Consider the following 23,974-nt stretch of genomic DNA (forward strand, 5'->3'; position numbering starts at 1 on the left):
GAAGGAGAGAAATATCAATCTATGGTTGCCTCTCGTGAGTCCAGCGCTGGGAACTGGCCCGCAACCCAGGCATGTTCCCTGACTGGGAATTGAACCGCGATCGTGTGGTTCGCAGGTGCCATGCTCAATCCACTGAGCCACACCAGTCAAGGCTTCCTGAATGTTTTTATTTCCTCAGTTGGGTGTGTGATTTCTGAGGTCATAACCGCGAGCCTGAACAACAGCTACTTGTTTGGTCTTGAAGAAAAGGGAGGCGTGGAGTCACTCCTTCATTTGTGTGTGTGGTAACTGTGTCATCTGTCTGCCCTACACTCTGGGGACCCTGCATTGACAGTTGGTCTTCAAGTGTCAGACAATTGTTCTCTGGGTGCAGTCTCAGGCCCTTATGATGAAGATTTCTAGGTATTTTAGTCTACATATTTTCACTACTATAAACACCTTAATTGTCATGTAGAACAATACCTAAAATATTTTTCTGTCATTTCTGAGTAAGAGGTGGGAATTCTAAGGGGCAGGATTCTGATGAGCTGAGGATTGTCTACTAAACACTTTTCTACATCTGTCTAAAGTTTAGTTTAATAAATACAGAATGCAATGAATACTGTCACTAAAGAAAACTCCTCCTATAACTGAGAAAGTACTTTATTCTATGGATTCAGCTGCCATTTTGAAAAAAATTGCTCCATAATATATCATTTGTATATTGTGTTTGTGCACACCACCCAAAGTCAAGTTTCTCTCCATCACCATTTATCCTGAAACATATATAATTTTATTAACTGCTGTTACCTCCACTTAAAAAATTTAAAAAAAAGAAAAACAGGCTTTAATTGTAAGTACCACATTAAATCAGTCTTTTCAATAGATGTTGAAATGAATTACTCATTTAGAATTATATCAGTCAAGAAAAATCACATTAACATTTCATTATACATAAGACATGATAAATCCTGTATGGCTTCAGAAGATTTGATTGATAGGCTATTTCTTCCATAAGGTCTTAATGATATGTCTGTAGAAAGATCTCCAAAAAGTTCCCTGTTGGGGTTGTAATCTTTTTTTATTCCAGCTGGTCCCAAGTGTTTCTTTCTTTTTAAGTCATAAATCTAAAATTAAAAATTGTATGATTCAGCTTATTATAATGCCAGGCTCTGAGAGAACTAATATAATTTCTTTCTACCTTCTTCTTGCATTACATTTTAATGTTAAGAAATCTTAAATTGTTTCTTATTGTATATACATAAAAACTCTTTAATATACTGAATTACATACTCATTTTAAATATCAAATGGTTGCAGAATTAATCCCAAGCCTATTTTACATGGTAATAGACCCCATGTTTTTAATCATGGCATCTCTTTTAATCAGTGCATAGGCTCTCTGACTAATTATATAGTATAGTTACACAGGAGGAATATATAGTATTTTCGATTTATTTGTTGCTAGGATGTCTGTTTGACTTAATTATTAATAAAATATTGTGATGAAATTTAACATCTCTAGTTACATTTAACCTGTATACTTATTCAGGAACATTTGATTCTATTTGAATTTTTTATTTAATAATAAAAATAGATGAATTTAGTGGGGCCAAATTATTTTAAAGTTGTCTTAAATAGTACTCTAAATTTACCTAAACAGTTTCTTCTTAATAACTAATTCATTCATACCAAGGAAGCATTATGATAATTCAATTAAGCTATCACATTTCAACTTACATATGTAGACCTATAATTGAAGTCCAGATGGAAGGGCAAGTTGACATCACTTACCAATGTTAAGATACGCAATGCACTGATTAATTCTGCAATGTTAAAGGTACGCACAGCCTTCAGCTCACAATTCATTTCTAGATTTATATACCCGAGAAGCAATCTACAAACTTTTTAGTTTCAGAAACCTCTTATATATTTAAAAATTATTGAGAACTCCCAAACAGCTCTTGTTTATGTTATACCTGCCATATTTGAATTTAAACCTAAGAAATTTGACAGACTTATTAGTTCATTTAGAAACAAAATAACAAATATATTAACATAAATAACATTTAAAAACAACTTATTTTCCAATGCACATGCATGTATAATTGTTTACTGATTTACAAATCTCCTCTACGTATGGCTTAACAGAAGTTAGGTGAATTCTCATGTCTGCTTCTGCATTCAATTTGATGCTGTTTGTTGTGTTTGATGTAGATGAAGAACACCTAGCTTCCTACAGATAAGTAAATGGAGAAGAAGGTATTATTTTAATAGCTGTTTCAAATACTTGTGGATCAAAACTCAACAGCTATTAATTTCTTAGAGGTTAGTTGCAATGTAAAATTTGAAACCATATTAATAAATATTTTGTACTCTATTGCATTAAAATGCATTGGCCTATGACATACTTTCATGGGCTCTTTAACCCATACATAATTTTGTAACATCATATATTAGTCATTTGAAAAATATTGGTTCACTGAGCAATGCAGTTATTCTAAATATTAATGCATTTATTATATAATATGAAGGATTGCCATCATTAATATATCCCAGAACTCATCAGAAGTATCTTTAAATATTGGGAAGCTGCCAAGATTATCGTAGCAAATTATATAAATTCTACAAATTCTAAATTTCACTTGAAACCTCAAGTGTTAGTATGGGCAACAAAGACTCTGAGTTGCTTTAATTGAACCCATAAACTCAGTTTGTTCAAATATTCAAGTCTGAATTAGTAATTTTTTCAAGAGAAAAATGGCATTCCATAAAGAGAACACCTATCAGGGATATGAAATCCATGGGCCATGTGGCCCAGAATGGCTATGAATGCAGCCCAGCACAAACAAATACTTAAAATATTTTTTGTAAGTACTTACTGTTTTGTAAATACTTAAAACCTTCTTTTTTCACCTGGCTGTTGTAGCTCAGTGGATGGAGCACGGGCCTGCAAACCAAAAAGTCACTGGTCAATTCTCAGTCAGGGCACATGCCTGGGTTGCAGGCCAGGTTCCCAGTACAGGGTGTGTAAGAGGCAATCACACATTGGTCTTTCTCCCCCTTTCTTTCTCCTTCCTTTCTTCTCTCTAAAAATAAATAAATTAAAATTCTTTGTTCATCAGTTTTCATTAATATTTGTGTGTTTTATGTGTGGCCCAAGACAACTTTTTTTTCTCCAGTGTGTCCCAAAGATGCCAAAAGGTCGGACACCCTGGTCCTAGTTCATGTCTTGTATCAGTCCTATAAGTGCTTTTTCTTGAGGTAGCTGTCTTACTTCATCTGCGGCAGAAAACCTTCATGCTTCCTTCCCATTTCATCACACAGTGTCTTTAAAAGATGAGTGTTCAAGGGTCGAGATCTAATAGATTAATAAATGAATTAAAAATAAATACATGTAATAAACAGTAAAATTAAGTTTCACCAAGACATTTAAAAATGGAAACTGGAACGTTTAAAGATGTCCTGGAGGTTCCTAAGCTTCTCCTCATTTTTTTTTGAATTCTCATTTCTTCATTCCTTTCTGGTTGGATGTTTTGTTCTTCCTTCTGGTCCACTCCCTCGATTTGAGTCCCAGTTTCCTTTCCATCACTATTGGTTTCCTGTGCATTTCCCTTCATTTCAATTAGTTTAGCCTTCATTTGTTTCTCTAATTTGTGACTAAAAATCAACCAGTTCTGTGAGCATCCTGATCACCAGTGTTTTGAACTGTGCACCTGAGAGGCTGGCTATTTCTCGGTCACTTAGAGTTATTGGCTCTGGGGCTTTGAGTTCTTGAGCCACGTTTTGGTCTGTTCATGCCTGTTACGTATGAGGAGCGGAGCCCTAGGTGTTCACCAGGGCAGGGCAACTCAGTCGCTCGGTTGTGACGTTGTATGTGGGGGCAGGGTCAAACAGGGGCATTGGCAGTCCCCTCTGCTGCTTCCTGCCACCAGGGCCTGTGTGGTCTGTCTCACTGCTTGTTCCCTCACTGGTTTATCTGTGCATGAATGTGTGTTCACGGTCAGCTTGCCGCCTTGCACCCTCACTGGGTCTTCCCATTGCTATCCCACACCTGGGATCTGCCCATGGCTTCCTGTGCGCCCCAGTCAGGGGATCTTACCTGTCTGACCCTGCTTCGCTGCTGGTTCTCCTCCTCTTACCAGTCTAGCTGAATGGTTAGCTGTTGTCAGACTTCTGTATAGTTCAATTTTCTGTGTTTTGGCTGTGATTTTGTTTACTAAAGCTTTGTTGTCTTTAAACTTGGTTGTGGGAGAAGGCACAGTGTTTCCACCTACGCCTCCATCTTGGTGGAAGTCTCTAAAGGGAACTTCCCCAGTTCCCTATTTCCAGGAGGAAATAGACTTCCAAGAAATAGATTTCCAGGAAATCCAGGAAGCTCAGAGAGTCCCAAAGAAGGTAGACCCAAGAAGGAACACACCAAGGCACATCATAATTGCATTAGCCAAGATTAAAATGAAGGAGAGAATCCTAGAAGCAGCAAGAGATAAGGGGACAGTCACCTACAAAGGCGTGCCCATCAGACTGTCAGCAGATTTTTCAAAAGAGACCTTACAGGCAAGAAGGGGCTGGAAAGAAGTATTCCAAGTTATGAAATCCAAAGACCTACATCCAAGATTGCTTTATCCAGCAAAGCTTTCATTTAGAATGGAAGGACAGATAAAGTGCTTCTCAGATAAGGTCAAGTTCAAGGAGTTCATCAACACCAAGCCCTTATTATATGAAATGCTAAAGGGACTTATCTAAGAAAAAGAAGATAAAAAATATGAACAGTGAAAGGACAGCAAACTCACAGTTATTAACAACCACACCTAAAACAAAAGAAAACTAAGAGGACAGCTAAATCAGGAGAGGAACCATAGAAATGAAGATCACATGGAGGGTTAGCAACAGGGGAGTGGGAGGAGGAGAAGGGGGTAGAAGGTACAGAAAATAAGTAGCATAGATGGTAGGTAGAAAATAGATAGGGGGGAGGGCAAGAATAGTAGGGGAAATATAAAATCTAAAGAACTTGAAACACATGGACATAAACTAAAGGGGGGAATGGTGAGGGAGGGGTGTGCAGGGTGGAGGGGAATGAAGGGGGGGAAATAGGACAACTGTAATGGCATAACCAATAAAACATTAAAAATCTCAAAAAAAAGAAACTGGTAATAAAAATACCCTGCAAGTGCAGGGTTGTTAAGAACACAATGACAACTAGTACTTCTTGTTATCGTTAACTTGATTAAGGAACCTGTGGTGTTACCCACCATTGCTTTTGTACGCTTTAGTACAAATGCCCACACTGTAACAAAGGCAAATAGTATTTTTGGACTATATCTAGAAAACTGCTGCCCTAGAGAAATGTGCACACACACACATACAGAACATAGTACAATCTCAAAAATTTGGTAATATGGATGAGGGAATCTAGAAGTTCTTTTTTATAGTTATTGCAAATTTTCTATAAGTTTTAACTATTGCACAATAAAAAGATATAAATTAAAAACAAACAACCTAGAGATGTGTATTTTATAGGAATATGGGAAGAAAGCATTCTGCAGGTGACATTATTTGTATCATGTGCAGGGCTCTCTGGATTAATGAATAAGGAAAGAAATATCTAGAGAAGCAGATATACAATTCATAAAATTGAATTTCAAAGGGTGAGTAGTAAGAAGTTACCACTTCAGAAATTAAAAGTGCACTTCATTTAACATAGCCCTGACATATAGAGGTGGTCAGCTTAACAGGAACTTGTGGGGTGTTGGTGTGAATCAGATAGTATATAATCATAATAATTCTCCCCCCGAAAAAAGAGAAAAAGACAGTACTTAAAATTTTCACAGAGTCCAAAGAGCTCAAGCTTTCAGGGGCATATTATTTAAATGAGACAGGGAACAATTTTGTGACTATGTAAACATATTAATTACAACTATAATTTGCATCTGTACTTAGATTTAAATTTACTGTTTAACAATTGTTTATTATTTGCTTCAACATTATGATTTTAGTAATTCTCAACTAGACACATTTTTGATACATTTATTAAGTCTTATGCTAAAATAATCCCATCATATATTGTTACAAAATATCTCATCAAGGTGAAATCAAACAACACTTGTTTCATCACCCTACTTCTGAGTGGGCAGATGGAATAAACTGTGTCCATTACAGAGTTTTGCCTGGAGATGGCCTATTTTCTCTGAGTGAATTTACTAAATATATTACTGATACCTTCTTGACCATACCTTCTAACAAATGCTGCTCCACCCATAGATCCCAATACATGGAATAACAGTGGGGGCTGGTGCTTTGTACCATGTAATTTCTCCCAGGTGGACTAGGGTTGAGCGCCTGACCCACCAATCTACAGTTCATTGATCTGCAGAGTCTATTGAGTTACCCAGGTAAGTTGTACTGATCAGATATTTAAATCTTCCTCTCTGCCCATTAATATAAACTGAATAGGGAAGATACTAAGATTTGAACCAAGTGGTGAGTTTGAAGGTAGTGTAAGTAAGATAAAGCCTGTAGTGGTTTATGTGTCAGTCAAAGTTATATTTGAGCGGAAACTATCAGTAGACAGAGTCAGGTGGTAATAAGGAGAAGAAGGAACCACATGTGCCAAGAGAAACAGAAACTTCATGAAATAAAGAGAATAATGGGGTCCCTGAAAGAGACTAGAAAACAGCCTGTATTTACAGCTTTCCATGTTCTTGATGATTTCCGAGTCTGTTCCAGTTCCAATTTCCTTCCAGAGTGGGGTTCTGTCTATACAACCAAGTGTCTAACATTGTGCCACTGACCCCAGCTAGACTGTTGGGTTAACTTGTGGTTCAAAGTTTATATATAAACAACAGTGTTTTATTTACACTCATATATTATTTAAAGAGCATATTTGACTATAATGTTTTTATTTGCCTAAAATAACAAAAAATCTAGAAAAGGTAATATTAAAATAGAAATATAGAATGAAGTGATGATTAGGAGAGACAGAGGCCTTCTTACTTTAAAAAGAGACACTAAAAAGGAAGCGGATGTTTATCTATTTTCTGGGAAAATAACTAAATCCTGGGTTTTGTTTGTTCAGCTGAATGATTCGAGTGGAACTTGCTACTGCAATTGGACCAAGGATTGTCTTCTTAGTATATTGGTAGTCGCTTCACTCCAGCTGCTGTTTTAAACTTCTCAGGGTCTTTAGACTGGAAGGGGCTTTCCCTTCTTTACAGACAAATGAATCTTGTATTTCATGTTAAAATGCTAGTAGTAATACCAGCGGCAGTCATGTTTTACCTATAGGCAGTTTGAAAGTAATGTCAAACCTGAAATATTTTATATATAATGAAAAGAGAATTAAATTTATACAGTGTGACTGTTGGTAAGTAATGCCTGTAATTTTTCTTCATATCTCTCATTATTGCTTATATAATACAATAGCAAACACATGCCATACATATTATCTCTTAACTGATAGAGTCCTCCAACAATCATATTAAATAGATACTATTGTTTTCCCCATTTTATAGGTGAGAGTAAGGTTATATAAATTCCCAAGGCCACAGTGGTGGTGCAGGGTGGAATAGGAATTGAACCCAGGCAGTTGGATTCCAGGTTCTATGCTACAATCTACTATGCTCTACTTATTTACAGATATATAGGGTCATTCATTTATCCATCCATCTTATTTAATCCATCCATGTATTTGCTTAAACTTGTGATAGTTCATTTCCTGGTGCATGTTGGTCTTAAATGTTGTGACTTGAGAATACCCATTGTGTTGATTATTTTGTAGAATCAGTACAGGTACTTATTTAACACATTTTTTTTTCCTAGTGAAGCAAAGAATAAGAATAAAGAAAAATTGTAAATAGTTATTTTTTATTTCACAGCTCTTCTGGATGTACAAAGAAAGGTGAACACTCCTTTAATAGTCAGAAATATTATGAGATATTTTTCATTACAAACCAACAAGATATTGGATCATTTGGGAGTTGAAGCTCTCACGTCTGACCTTGAACACTTCTTTGTTACTTGTCTCACAATAATGTATCTCTTATTAGTTTCCCACACTGAAAAGCACCAATAATACTAAGATGTTCAACTACCTACTTGTTTCCAAGATAAGTTATCAAGCTTAATAGCAAATAGCCTTTCTCTTTTTTACTACATACATGGTGCCCTGTGCAAAAGTATTCATCAAGAGTTATTAATGGTAATCTCTTGGTATATTATTAACAAAATAATAATAGTTGTGATTCATTGAGTGTTCAGTATGTTCCAGTTACTGTGCTTTGACTACCTTATCTCACTGAACCTTTGCAACCAACAGCTTTGTGTTTTGCAGATGAGATAGGTAATGCTTCACAAGTATCAATGTTAGAATTTGAAATCCTATTGTGATGTTCATCATACAGACTCTATGGCTTCTCCCTTCTATGTTTTCTTCTTTTAAAAAATGTTTTCATCTGGAATTTTTTCCTGTTTCTTTAATATTTTTTGTAGTTTAGTAGCAGTTCAAATTCTCCCATCTTTTCCTTTCGTTCTTATTCAAGGTACAGATTCTCTGTTGGATATAGAATTCTAGGTTGAGAGCCTTCTTTCTTCTTTAGAATTTCAGTGATACTATTTTATGTCTGTATTGTTTTTGAGATGCCTGTGATTATTCTTATCTTCATTTCTCTGTATATAGGGTGGCTTACAAGTATTTTTTCTTCTTATTTTATAATAAAGTGCCTCAGTGTGGCTTTCTTTGTGATATCTTGTTCAGGAGATACTAACACTTTGAATCTGTGGGTTTGAAAAAAATTGCCCCTTATTTCTTCAAAGATTTCTCTTTCAATATTTGTTCCCCTCTCCTTCTGGGGCTCTTCATGTTGCCCATGGGTCACTGAGGTTCTGTGGACTTTATTTTTATCAGTTTCTCTTTTTCCTCTGAGCTTCAGTTTGGGTAACATATTTCTATGTCCACAAATTTGTTGACATTCTCTTCTTTAATACCTAAATTTCTGTTAACCCTGCCTAATAAATCATTACTTTATAAAATGTTTCTTATTTTATATACTTTAGCTTTCTCCTCATCATGTTCATGTTTTCCTTTGACCGTATTTATATACAATAACTGTTAAACTTTTTTTGTCTCTAATTCCATCCAGTTCTGGTTTCATGATTTTTCTCCTGATTTTAGATGTCATGTTCCTGTTTCTGAGGTCATGTCTAGTACTTTTTGATTGAGCACTGAAGATCATGAATTTTATGTTGTTAACTGTCTGGCTTTCTTTGTCTTCTTTGAAAGGTCACCAGGCTTTGTTTTCCTAGGCAGTAATGTAACTTGCTATTTGGTTTGATTTTCTTGAGTGTTCTTTAAAGTTTTGATAGGGGAAATCTAGAGTACTTTATGCTCTAGGGCTGGTTTATTACACCAAGTAAGACATGGCTATTGTGGGGTGTGTACTGAATTCCCCTAGGTGTTCAATGCAGATGCTCCACCCTGGTTAGTCAAAACTTAATCACTTCCCAACAGCATGAGCAACAGACTTGAGAGAATCCTTATATATATTTCTGAAAATTTATTTTTCTGGTTAACTCCCTCTTTTCCAGTGCCCTGCCCACAAATTTTAGCTGCTTCAGCCTCCATAAACTCCAGTTTCTGTCTTTTTAACTCTGATAGGCCACAGCAGTCTACTTGTCTCTCCCTCCTTTACTTGAGTCTGCAAAGTGCCCCCAGAAAGAAATGCAGGGGAATTGCTAGGCTTGGTTGATTTACTTCCTTTTCCATGATCACAGTCATGTGCTCACTCTTGTTCAGTACCTGAAACACCACTTTCACATGGTTTACCTTGTTCTATGCTTGTTTATATCAAGAAGGAAAATTTGGTGCTAGTTACTCCAGTGTAGTCAGAGTTTTCTTTTTAAGAATATATATGAGGTCTGGAAAAAGTCCAACTCTTGTTAATATAATGAGAATGGAAGAGTGGTTTGCATGACATCAATGTAACCTGGCAGTCATGGAGAGTGAATGTGCACATGTGAATAATGACGACTTCAATGTACTAGTCAGTGGGGGTGGTAGATGCCAGTGAGTGAGTGTGTGTACTGTGTGGCTGTTGCATTCAAAATGACTGAGTGAATGGGGCAACAAGTCTGCATCAAATTTTGCACTAAGCTTAAACATTCCTTCGTGGAAACTATTTGGGTGATTCAGAAGGCCTCAGCTATGGGCAACTGGTGATTGGCAGCTTCACCATGACAATGCACCTGCTCATGAATCACATTTTGTGCAGAGATTTTTGGCAAAACATCAAATCACCCAGATGACTCAGTCCCCCTATAGCCCATATTTGGTGCCCTGTGACTTCTGGCTTTTCCCACAGCTAAAATCACCTTTGAAAGGGAAGAGATTTCAGACCATCACTGAGATTCAGGAAAATACAATGGGGCAGCTGTGGCAACTGGGAGAACTGTGTGAGGTCCCAAGGTGACTAACTTGAAGGGGACTGAGGTATCATTGTCCTATGTACAATGTTTCTTGTATTTTGTATCTTTTTCAGTAAATATCTCTATTTTTTATATTACCTGGCTGGATATGTTCTGTATAGACCTTATATATGCCATCTCCTTAGGAATAAATCCACACAGAAAAAAATAAGTTGTTTAAATGTGAATGTTTATTTCACAATTAAAGAGAGTGCAAACAAAATAAGATATATTGAATCCTTTCATAGTTCATAAATCATAAAAACTAAAATAAAAATAAGCCCTTCTCAGAGAATAATTTGATAGAAATTAGAATTTTTCAGGCATTATCCTATTTTTTCCTCGAGTTTTAAATCATTCTAAGAAAAGAAAAAAAGCCATGTAATTTTTTTTAGATACTAGTAAGCTTAGCATTCCTGCTCATGGGAATTTGATGATGGTTGGGTTTAACAGTGTGAGAACATTTTCTTCTTTGGGCATTCTGTTAGAAAAGGGAACAAGTCTGTTTGGGGTTTGTTTTTTATCGCATAGAATGAGGTTTCAGAATTTTGTTTATTTATTCAGGTTTTACTTCAATGCTTTTTGCTACTGATTAAATTTAGGAGGTATGGTGAGGTGGGAGTAAACTACCATATTAGAAAAACACATAAGTAAAAATGATGGCACCTATTTAAGAATTTCAGACTCAAAGATACTTGTCTTACCACCCAATAGCTATAGCCTTACTTTCTCTACAACATGTGTCTTGCTTGATTTTTTCCTAAAGAATTATTGATTTTAATAAATAATGCTCTCTTTTCCTAAGCTACCTCTTAGAATGGGCAGTGGGAACAGGTGTTTCTAAAAATTGTTTTTCTCTTTCTTTAATCCATCCATTTAAAGGAATTGAAACAATTTTATATTCTCCCTGAATAAAGATAGTGCTGCTGGCTCTACATCATTAGGATATGTTCTTGGGGCTCTTTTCTTGGACTTCCAGAAGCCTAAGCTGTATCTTTGGGACACTTTTGGTGTCTGGAAAAAAATTCTGGGACCATCTCAGAATTTTATTTACCAAAATGGGCAATAATATTTCATTTTTCCAAAATATTTGTAATTTATTCATGTGTGTATACATGAAAAAAAAGATTCTGTGAAGTACCTACCAAGATGCCAATGTTTGCTATCACTGGGAAGATGGGAGAGTGAATGTTTATATTTCATTTATTTCATTTTATTACATTCTATGCATATGCATATTTAAAAGATTAATTATTTTTAAAAGTATTTAAGAAATAATATTAAAATTATTACACCTGTCCCATAAGGTACAAACAGAAAAAAATGCTGATAGTATTTCCTAAGTTATTGACTTTCCTACCAGTTGCATTAACTGCATTTAGTATGCATTTCAGGCACTTAATGCAGGGGTAAATGTATAGCATTCTTCCAAGCTGCCTTTGAGATCACCAAAAATGAACAGGTAGATAAATGATGGGAGGCCTCAGTATGGAGCTCATAGGAAGATGTTTCCTCCCAGCATGAATTACTCATTAAGAAGATTCATGACATTGCTCCTGACAGCATTGAAATTTGTTTTAATGGGGGTATGACCTAAAACAAACCTTTGATACCTGATCATGGATGATGGGCTGTTTATTTATTTCTTCTCCTTTAATTCCAGCCCAGGAGATGATTAATGTACCTACCTTTCCCTTGATGGCTTCTGCAGACAAGGTGTGACCTTGAAGGACATCCATTGTTTTAAAGTGCTGACCCATCTAAATTCTTCCTTCCAGGCTGTCTGGGGGAGGATGCAAGAGGAACACGTGAGGATAGCCCTCCATCCTGTGTGGGAGGACAATGGTCAAATTGGGAGCCTAGAGAGGCTCGTTGCTGGAACCTCAGGTGAGGAATTTTTATAGGCCATCTAGGAAGCCTGTAGGCTAATATATGACAGCCGTAGCCATGTTCATGTAAAATAGTGACACATAAAGGAGAGCAGCTGCCTGACATGTTACGGCCTCCAACAAAGACAAGGCAAAGAACACCTGATTTTTTTTTATCAAATTAAAAGTACACCTAAAATAAATTCACCATCTTAACTGTTTTCAAGGGTACAGTTCACTAGTGTTGTTTATTCACATTGTTGTGCACTTGATCCCCAAACTTTTTCACCTTGCAAAACTGAAACTCTAAATTCATTAAACAATAACTTACCATTTTCTTCCCCATTTGCTGGCAACCACTTTTATATTTCTGTTTCTATGAATTTGACTCCTCCAGGGGCCTCATATGAGTGGAGTCATACACTATTTGTCTTTTTACGACTAGTTCATTCTACTTAGCATGATATCCTCAAGTTATATTCATGTTATACCATATGTCATAACTTCCTCCTTTTTAAAAGTTGAATAATATTCCATTGTATGTATACATCACATATTGTTTATCTACTCATCCATCAATGGATGTGTGGGTTGCTTCTATCTTTTGCCTATTGCAGATACTGCTGCTATGAACACAGGTGTGCACTTACTTTCTGAGATGCTTCTTTCAATTCTTTTGGGTACATTCCCAGAAGTGGGATTGTCAGATCGTGTAGTAGTTCTAATTTGAGGAACTGCCATACTATTTTCCGTAGTTCTTGCATCACCAACTTGTTTTGCTATTATTATTGTGGTTATTCTTTATTATATACTTGTCCTAACTCAGACTACTATTAAATTATAACTAGATTTTAAGTAACTCGAGGGCAGAGATTTTTTTTAGGATTTTGGATATTTTACAGAATTACCCTTCCCTATAGCATGGTTCTGAGGACATTATAGTTGCTGAATACTTACTGATATGTAAAGTCTGAAGGCTAATCATCCCATGTATAACAAGTTGATAACACTCCATTAGTGGAAGTAAATGTCAAAAACTTAGGAGTGGGGGTTTTGATACAAGGATATCTGGAAACAGAGATCATTATACAAAGATTTACTAAGAATCATCACCATTTTGAGGCTATATCTTTTGTTTGACAGAGATTGAACCAATAGAGAAAGAATGGAAAAACAGAAGCTGGCAGACATTGGGTATCTGCCCATAGAAAGTGAGATCCATAGTGGATATATAAAGAAACACTTCACACTGTGGAAATAAAAGGGAAAGAACTGTAGTTTTAAACTTCAATGAATTTAGAAACTTTTAAGTTGCCTTTTGGAATAAAAATCCCTGGACTTCACTTTCAGATATTCCCATTCATTTAGGTCAGATATTCCCATTCATTTAGGTCATTTTAGGTCCAAGGCTCAGAAATCTTCATTTTAATAACCATCAGAGGAAAGTAACTGCAGAAACATGATACTCCCCAAAGTCAGATGCCACCAAGTGATGAAACCAACTCTTGATTACCTGTGTTAACATGGAGAAAGTTATGATGTCCTGAATTAATAGCTTTCAAAGTCTGGGCTGCCCTGTTGTAAACTCTTGGGCTGGCTATCTCAGCACTTTGTCCACTAAGAAACACTTGGGTCCTACTCTCCAATTCTCAGCATGTCCTGAGTCACTCTCTTTAATGGAAGTTATGCTGACTCACTCTCTACCTCCAGAGGTTGGCAATTTTGGAGAAGGTCAACTCTTCCCAGTTCTATGGTGGTGATTAAATCCAAGATACATCTAGGTACTTCAGATGTGAAATCTCAGGTGAGGACCTAGAAAATTAACCGAAATGCCCTCTGGGGTCCCCTAGCTCTTCAAGATTTAGATAAATTTGACTCAAACCCAATACCAAAACTTGTACAAATCTGGCCCTTTCCTAAAACTTAGTACACATTCTACATCACAGTTTCTCCAAGTGCCTCTGTCTCTGGTCTGCTTCCACATGAGTCTTCTTGGTTGAGCTTCATCCCAGCAAGTCTAAAAGTTCAGCCCCTTTTTAATTTCCAATAGGAAACCCATTCATGAACTTTTCAAGGTTAATAACTTTACTGAAAATCTGTGGAGAATAGACAAGTAGTGTATTACTATGTGGCAACCACCCACCATTTTCTAGTTTTTCCACATTATCTTCCATTGTATTTTAATAAATCTGTGCTACCAACAGGTGTCTTCCCTGGACATGCAGCTCCCTGGGAGTTGTAACAGAGATTGTCATTCTCACTGGGACTGTTGCCATCTGCCAACAGCTACCTCCATCATAATTCTAATAAATTTATTTATTTTTCTATTTAATTACCAACAAATCTCAGGGTGTGGGTGTGGGATAATCTGTGTTAATGGTTGTTTAAGATATTTTCCCAGGAACCAGTCTAAGCTATAGAATAACCACCAAAGCTGTGTAAAGAGTCTGAGAATGATGTGGAGAGGTGGAGAGGTTTTTACCTCCATCTAAAAACTTCAACTTGCCCCAACTTCCCTCTTTTTTGTCTCAAATCAAGGGCAGTTTCTAGTGATACAGACTGTCTACTGCACAGAATCACATGGTTCCATTAGCCTAGAGTAGGTGGCCTTGAAACTGGGATCAAGATGGCAGAACAACCTCCTTGATTTGTTCATCCTTAGGCCCATGTCCAAATCTGTGTTTTTAACATTAAATTTTTTTGCAAGTTTCTTTTTTTTTCACTATTTTTTAAAATTTATTTAATTATTTTTCAAGTACAGTTTTCTGTCTATTATTCCCATCCCATCCCGCCCCCTGTGCTCCCCCCTCCCTCCCATTTCCAACATTACATTTTTAACATTGAGATAGTACATTACATTAAGAAACAAAGAGGAAAGAGAGTGTTTTTTTCCAAAAGTGATTTATTTACACTATTTGTGTTGATACTTTAAGCACTATAAGTATCCCAGTTTGACCTTGACATACTTACGTCACCACTTATTCTCTTTTGAAGCAATAGGGTGGGATGATGGAGTCGAAAAAAGTCTGGAAAAAAGTCTTAGCACCTTCCAGATGAATCTCTTCCATAAAGTTGATGTGACAGTTATTAATTTGAAATGAAAACAGAAGCAACATTTTTCTAAGTAAAAGTTGACTTTCATCTTCTGTATTTTCATCCTCTGCAACCCACCATCCTGAGCTAAATTTGCGGAGAATAGGAGTTTACAAGTGAGATTTGATCTCTGTTTTTGTTCAGTTGAGGTAGAGTCAGCATTGCTCACTTTGGATCATTCATTCAATCAATGCATTTTATTAAGCAACTAATATGCTTAGTAAAATATTAATTTTATTCAGTCATTACTATTAGCTACTTACTGTACTAAGCACTGAGTATATAGTGGTGAACAAGACATAGGATCTGGTATGAAAGGATCTAAATAAGCAAATAGAATAATTAGAACTTGTAACTCAGCATTATGAAAAAACAATTAAAAGTAACTGAGATATGGAATAAGCATGTGCATACTTTATAGACAAGGTCACTGAAGGCTTATTTGAGGAGATGATATTGAAGCTGAGACCTAAGGAATGGGAAGAACCTGCTATATTAAGAGATGTGGGGTGGTTTAAAAGGGTTTCAGGCATAGGCTTTGAGGGCAAGGTACTGGCTGAAGCAGTTGTGAGTGGGAGGGAGTGGCAGGAGATAAAGGTGGCAGGATAAAGTTCTGAACACCCAGGGCTTTGGAAGGCAGTGGGAAGGAGTTCTGAACTACGTATGGTGGGGAAAAGAAATGTGCCAGACTAGAAGCAAGAAGGCAAGTTAGAAGCTCACTAACTCTCCTGTTCTTGCAGACTAGAGTTAAATATTCTTTGAAAATATGAATGTCTCACATGCTCATTTAGCTTGAGCTACAATTGCTCTCCCCCTCAGTACCTAGGAGAGTGCTATACACAGGGTACATGTAAAGGATTCTTTTAGGGGCTTGCCAGAAAGACCACATAAAAGAGAATATTTTATCTGGTACTTTCTCTTACTTTACCACATAATCTTACTTGAATAGAGTTAGGAACATTTTTCTGTGAATTATTCATTTCAGCACAGAGCCTGTAAAACATCTAATGTCTCTAGCCTTTGGGGACCATGGGGCTTCCCCAACCAATATTTAGAGTGAAATCTCTGTGGTAGCACTTTACCAATTTATCCCCTCAGCTCTTTTTAATTTCTTGGCTCATGTGAGTAAGGAGGACAGCATGTCTTCTGGGAATGCACAGCACGGATATATATTTTTTACTATCGCAGCAGAATTGTTTTGAATACACTTCGGCCATGAGGTTAAAGCTCTCCACAAGGAATACTTCAGCAATAATTTTGCTGCCCTCTAGCTGAGCGCTGAAATCCCTGTGGAATGCTGGCATTACCCTTCAACAATGGTTCTGAAATGACTTTACTCACTTGCCTGGTCTTTCTATTCCTATTGAAATTCTTCCAGAATGCTCACAGTAACCTTCAGTCACATGCCAGAATAACTTTTATGTTCTGGAAAGGATTCTGTAACAATTTATTACAGAACGCAACACAAGCTTCTTTTTGGAGAAGAGATCTCATGGGTGCAGCTGGTGAAAATCGTCCTGGTGGATATCCTAGGTAGGTTTTTCAGCTTTACTGATAACTCTGAGAAAGTGTTTGGAGGGACTTTGAAAAGACTAGTATATTGTGTGGATGAAAGGGTTGGATTTCTTTGTTGGATTTTGCTGCCATTACTACTATTACTATTATTATTACCTTTTCTTCCCAATTACTATTTTGAGGGATATTGGATCTTGAGTCTTGGCTCCAACACTTATATTGAATAAAAGTCAGGGAGCTTAGTCAGAAACAAAATATATTCTAATAAGCTGACCTCATACTTGAACAGCACATAGAAATTATATTACTTTCAAAAATCAAAAGCTTGGGACTATGTATGTATATTTTTATTTATCTATTAATACTTATTCTGAAAATATTTATTAAGCACCTACTACATACCAAGTTTGTACCAGGTACTAGGGGCACATGGATGGACAAGATAGTCATGGAATTTTCAACTTAGCATGGCCTGTGTTGATATTTGTAACTTCAATTGGAGATAGAATCAGGATAAATTATTTTCATTTGGCTAAACATATAAAATCATACTATGTGGTTGTATTAGTTACCTAGCTCTGCTGTAAAAACCTTGTAGGCTTAAAAGAGCATAAATTATTCTCTCACAGCTCTGGAGGCTAGAAGTGCAAAACTAAAGTCTCAGGAGGGCCATGCTCACTTCAAAGGCTTTAGAGGGAAATCCTTCCCTCTCCCAGCATCTCCTGGCGGCTCCTGGTGCTCCTTGGCTTGTGGCAGCAGGACTCCAATCTCTGCCTCTGTCTTCACACAGCCTTCTTCCCTATATGTCTTCATATGATCTTTCTACAAAGACACTAATTATAGATTTAGGGCACATTCTAATCCAGGATGACCTCATCTCAACGACTGCATTTGCAAAAGCCTATTTCCAAATAAAATCACATTCAGAGGTTCCCAGTGAACACAAATTTTTGAGGGACACTATTCAGCACAGTGCAACAGTAGATTTATTTTATTAAAGCAATTAATGTAGCTTTGGCTAGTATAGCTCAGTGGATTGAGTGCGGGCCTGTGAACCAAAGGATTGCCAGTTCGATTCCCAATCAGGGCACAGGCCTGGGTTGCAGGCCAGGTCCCCATTGGGGGGCATGTGGGAGACATCACACACTGATGTCTCTCTCCTTCTCTTTCTCCCTCCCCTGCCCTCTTCCTAAAAATAAAAAAATAAAATCTTAAAAAAACAATTAATGAAAGGTTTCCCCCATGTATTTGTTTGTAGATATGCTCACAAAAGCATGTAAATGTGATATAGTTGTACATAAAATGTACATAAAACCTATGTATGTAAGTGTACATGAATATACAAATGTGATCTCATTATATCACATTTTTTAGTGTATTATTTTTTCTTCTTTTCCATTTTGGGTTTCTTCTTCCTTCTGACCCATTAATCTATTTTACATCCCTTGTCTTGAAGTAACCTATTTTAACAATGTAGTCTATCTACTCACATGTTTCATTTTCATATAACACACAAATGCACTCATATGTATAGACACATACATATTAGATATGTCCAGAAAGTATCCAGCCATGTAATATGAAAAAGAGACATTTCTTGAGGAAGATACAAGAAACATTGTTCACAGGACAATGACTTCTCAGTCTCTTTCAAAGTAGGCACACTGGGACCTCACACAGTTCTCCCAGCATCTCCCCCACTGTTCAAAGCACTCCACAAAATCCCTTGTTGGAGTTGCCCCATTGTATTTTCCTGAATTTCATTGATGTTCTAAAATCTCTTCCCTTTCAGAGTTGATTTTAATTTTGTGAAACACCAGCAGTTGCAAGGTGCCAGTCTGGGCTGTATGGGAACTGGGTCATCTGAATTATTTGATGTTTCCCCCCAAGATCTGCATGAAATGACATGCATGATGTGCTGTCATGATGAACTTGCCAATCAACAGTTCCCCAGAGCCGTGGCTGTTTTCCCCTTATCACCTTTCTCAACCAATGGAGAACATTGAGGTAGTACTCCGTATTAACTGTTTCGCCTGGAGGTGCATACTAGTAATGGACAACACCTTTCTGATTAAAAAAACACAGTTAACATGGTCTTGGTCTTGCAGCAGATTTGCTGCATCTTCTTTGGGCATGGAGAACTAAGCAACTTCCATTGGGATGACTGGGCCTTCATTTCTGGATCATAGCCATAAACCTATGATTTATCTCTGGCTTTGACCTTCTTGAGAAAATCCGGTTCATTGGTAGTGGTTTGAATCAAGTCATTAGCAACTGCATCACGATGTTCCTTCTACTCTGGTAGCAGAAACCATGGAATGAATTTGCCACAACATGTTTCGTGCCAAGATCATAAGTCAAAATCTCAGACATAGTGGTTTTTCAAATTCCCAGATCAGCTTCTAGTTCTTACAATATCAGTCACTGATGCTTGTTGATTGCAGCCTGCATACAATAAACATTCTCAGGTGTTCTGCTTGTTGTAGGCCTTCCAGAAGGTGGGTCACTTTCAACAGATTTTTGACCATCTTTGAAACATTTGTGCCACACTTTTATTTGCACTGTATTCATTGCATTGTTCCTGAAAGCCTTCTGAATCATCCAAACAGTTTCTGTAGAGGAATATTCAAACTTAATGCAAAATTTGATGCATATTTGTTGCTCTACTTTCTCAGTCATTTTGAATGCAATGGCCACACAGCATACTTGCTCACTCAGCAGTGTCTACTGACTAGTATAGTGAAATCAACATTGTTCATGCACGAGCATCCCCATCCACTCTCCTTTGCTGCCAGGTTACACTGATGTCATGCAAACTGTTCTTGTTATGTTGACAATGGCTGGACTTCTTCCAGAAAGACCTTGTGTATATTTTTAGTGTTTTGGAAGCATTATTTTTTAAAGTGAGATCATATTATTGACACATTTCTATCTCTGCTATTTCTCTCTCCAATGAAGTATTACACCCAAGCATATTTCTAATTTATTCTTTTTAATTTATGTACAATATTCCAAATTACCCATTTCTTTGCTGATAGGTATTCCATGTATTTTAGTTTGTTTTTGTTTTATTTTATTTTGTTGCCACTAACAAAAATACAATAAGACATCCTCTATATTGGTGCTTATCTTTCTAAAAGATACAATTCTGAAAGTGGAATTTCTGGGTCTGTAACTTCAATAGATGTTTTGAAAGATTGCTCTCCCCAAAACTGTAATAATTCATATTTTAATCAGCCATCTCTCTGAGTACTTTTTTCTGCATTTTGATGACAAAGTATTTTCCTTCCAGTGTAGTGAGTCTAAAGTGCCATATTACTCTTATTTTAATTTGCATTGTTCTGACTAGTTTGAGGATGGTTTTCTATGTCAGATGGCCATTTGAATAGACTCTTGTTTGAAATGCCTCTTTGTGTCCTTTTTCTTTTTTCTATTGGGTTGTTTTTTTCTCTCCTGGTGCCTTGCAGAGCACTGTATATATCATAGATATTACACCTCTGGTTGTTTTTTGCTTTGTCCCAACTGATGGTTTGTTCTTTGACTTTCTTTATGGTTTCTTTTTCTACACAAAAGTTTTAAATTTATATATAGTCCAATGCATGTACGTTTTCTCTTATAGCTTCTATATTTCTAGTCTTGATTAATATGTTTCTTACATCTCTCTACACTATGTATATAATGTCTTAAATTTCCTCATAAAAGAAAATTTTGGTACTTCAACATTTATTCTTTTTGTTATAAGTTTAAACTCACAGTTTAACTCATAAATTTATGAGGAATACATTAAAATCAATATAATTTACAAAGGGTATAACGAACATTTGCATACTTACCACCAGGAACAAATTTCAACACTTTTCTACTTTGTCCTCCAACTCACTGATCCTCCAACTCTGCTTCATTGATCCTGCTTGTGATTCCTTCTAATGTGTTCTTCAGTTCAGAAATTGTATTCTTCATTTCCTCTTGGCCTCTGCTGATAGTTTCAATTTCCTTTTTCATGTTGATATAGTTTGCGGAGAGCTCGTTGTAGCCCCCCTGTAGTTTCTGGTAGCTCATTGTGAGCTCTTTGAATTTCCTGATAACCAGTGCTTTAAATTCAACATCTGATAGTCGTCTTGCCTCTATTTCACCTAACATTGTTTCTGAGACTTTCACCTTTTCTTTCATTTGGGGATTGTTTCTTTGTCTTCCCATTGTTTGTGAGACTCCTCTTGTTTGCCTCAGCTTCTAAAATTGATCTGTTCTGACTCCCTGGGTTTATGGTGTGAACTTCTGTGGTAGAATACCTGTGAAATTCAGTGGTGCAGTCTCCTTCAAGTATCTTGATGTTCTCCTTTCCACCTACTCCTTTCTTTGTGTGTGTGTGTATGATCATTTGGAGGGGGAGGCAAAATGGTTTCTGACAGCAGAAGAGTATCTTAGGATATTTAGAGTCACAGCTGGTAGAGAAGAGATAGAAGATCTTTAGGCTATATATAGTGTTAACCATAATCTTCAACCCAACTTGCCACTTTTAAGAAAGGATGGACAAAAGATGCGTTTCTTGTTGGGGAGGGAATGCTTGTGAGTTGGACCTAGAAAGCAGTGAGGTTGCGGGCGGTCAGATTTTGAGGTGAGGTGAGAATAAAGAATAGTTACTAGGTGTAGCATGTGAGCAAATAGAGTTAATCACTACGGTAATAGAATTCAGGAACCTGTATAGTGGGCTAAGATCCAGGAGATGTGTTGTGAAGTATTTACAGTTGTATAGAACAGCTATTATTTACAATAATATTAGAGCAACAATCATATGACAGACTTTATGTGATCTGTCTGAATAAGGGGTATAGAGCTTCGGGTAGTGTGCTAAAGGAAAACAAGTGGCATGAAGTATAGAAAATTAGCAATACACTGTGGAGGAGAGAACAGGGGAAACCTGTCAAATAATACAGTATAACCAGCCAAGACTAAGAAGCCTATACAGAAAGAGGAGGAATACAAAGATACTATTAAAATATAGAAGAAGTGAGAATAATGAAAAAATAACACAAATATGCAGCAACTTGTGGCTTCTCTGCTATAGCAAAGTGAATTTTGTCTCTCTGTCTCTACTGTTGGGATGCCCCCTCTTTGGGTCCCACTCTGGTCTTTTCGCAGTTCCCAGTTGTTTGTGTCTCTTGTGGGTAAAAGAAAACAAAGCAATAAACAAAAAAAAAAGGCAGAAGAAGGGAGGAAAAAAGTGATAAGTTTGGGAAGAAAGGAAGAAGGACTGAAACAGGAAAAAAGAAAGGAGAGGAACAAAGTATTGAAAGATAAAGCAATAATAAAATTAAAAAAATACGAGATTACTAAAAAAAGTTACTAAAGAAAAAAAAAGAAAAACAAAAAACTAAAATCTTCCCTTGTTGGTTTCAAACTGTCCAAACCGTTTGATTGTTTGTTTGTTTTTTGGTTGCAGCAGGACCTCTCTGTGGTCTGGGGTGTGGGTGCCTGTGCACCTGCCAGGCTGCTTTGTTCCCGCGGAATCTGGCATGGTCCTTCCCAGTCCTCTGGCGGGACTCAAATGCTTCCACCCCTCCTCTGAATTGCTGCCAGGCTGGGTGGGAAGCAAGCCAAGCTGCCATTGCAGGAGAACACCTCAGTCCACTTTCCAAAAAAAAAAAAACTTCTCCAGAAAGCCTGCCTCTCAGCCCAGCCCAATCCCCAGCCAGACCAGCGAGGATAAGGCACCTCTTAATTCTCCCTGGTTGGTGACCACACAGTCCACAGTTGAACACGGCCCTTTGTCCTTGTTATCCTCTCTGTAAACTCAAGCAGACAGGTCTCTGCCCGATGTTGCCCAGCCTTGCTTAGACGGGGAGGGAGGGAGCTAATGACCCAACTCTCTCCCAAGGACCTGCAGCAGGCCCAAGGCTCCCAAAGAGTCTGCCATAGCTAGACCTGGTACCAGGCTCCGGAAGAGTCCTCTATTGCAGATGCCCCCGGCGCTGGTCCCAGACCAATGCCTTTGGACCCCAACCGTGGTGCTCCTGTCTTTACTTAGGTCCCCGAGACCCCACAGATCTGCCCCTGTCTGGTCCTTCAGTGTTCGTCACAATCTCTGGTCACTTATTCTCATAAATGCTGGGGAACTGTTGGTTGATTGCACCGTTCCTCGTTCCTCCGTAGATCTGCCAGGATTTTCTGCCATGTGTACGGGAGCTGGAATCTGCTCCGTCCTACTCCGTCGCCATCTTCCCGGCCTCCCCCCTGTTCTAATAATATTCTTTAAAGCCTGACTGAAATGGTACTTTTTTAAACCAAGAGTAGATAAATAATGAAGTGAAGCTTTTGGTTAACCTAGTCCTTCCAGCCCACTCCAGAACAGTGTGACTGGCTTCTCCTGGACATACTATCATGCCACTCACCCAAAAGGCATTTATTGTCCCAAATTTCAGCACTTTTCTTTTCCATTTAAAGCTCTACCTAATCCAGTCCCTGCCTTGAGTCCTATATCAGTTAGATTTCTTTTAATCAGTTAATTTTGCTGAATATCATACTACTCCAAGAACTTAATGGTTTAAAACAAGTATTTTTATAATTCTTTTTATATAAACAATTCTGCAAGCCAATAATTGGTGCTTAGCTGAGCTGCATTATCTTTCTGACCTTGGCTGAACTTATTCATGAATTAAGGTCAAGTGCCAACATGACTAAGTGTTGGTTAGTTTAGGATGGCCTCAGCTGGGCTGGCTAAGCCCTGCCACACCTGGCTCTCATAATCCAGCAGACTAGCTCAGGCTTGGTCATATGGTTGTGCGGGCAGGGTTCCAAAAGATAAGGCCAAAGCATCCAAGGCCTTTGGAGTCCCAGGCTCAGAACTGGCACACTGTCCCTTCCATTGCACTTCATTCCTCACATGAATTTCAATTTTAATTTGTAAATTATACCTCAATAAGTATGAAAAATGTTTTCTTTCTTAGATTTTTTTCTATTCTATCACAAGTTAGAACAACAAATGATTTTTCTTTGTTTTCATGTTGATGTAGTCATTTAAATTTTAATGAATCATCAGATAATATAGTTCACAATGAATCATTA

Source organism: Sturnira hondurensis, unplaced genomic scaffold (genome assembly GCF_014824575.4).
Source record: "Sturnira hondurensis isolate 20B ecotype Veracruz unplaced genomic scaffold, ASM1482457v3 Scaffold0001721, whole genome shotgun sequence".
NCBI classification, from domain to species: Eukaryota; Metazoa; Chordata; class Mammalia; order Chiroptera; family Phyllostomidae; genus Sturnira; species Sturnira hondurensis.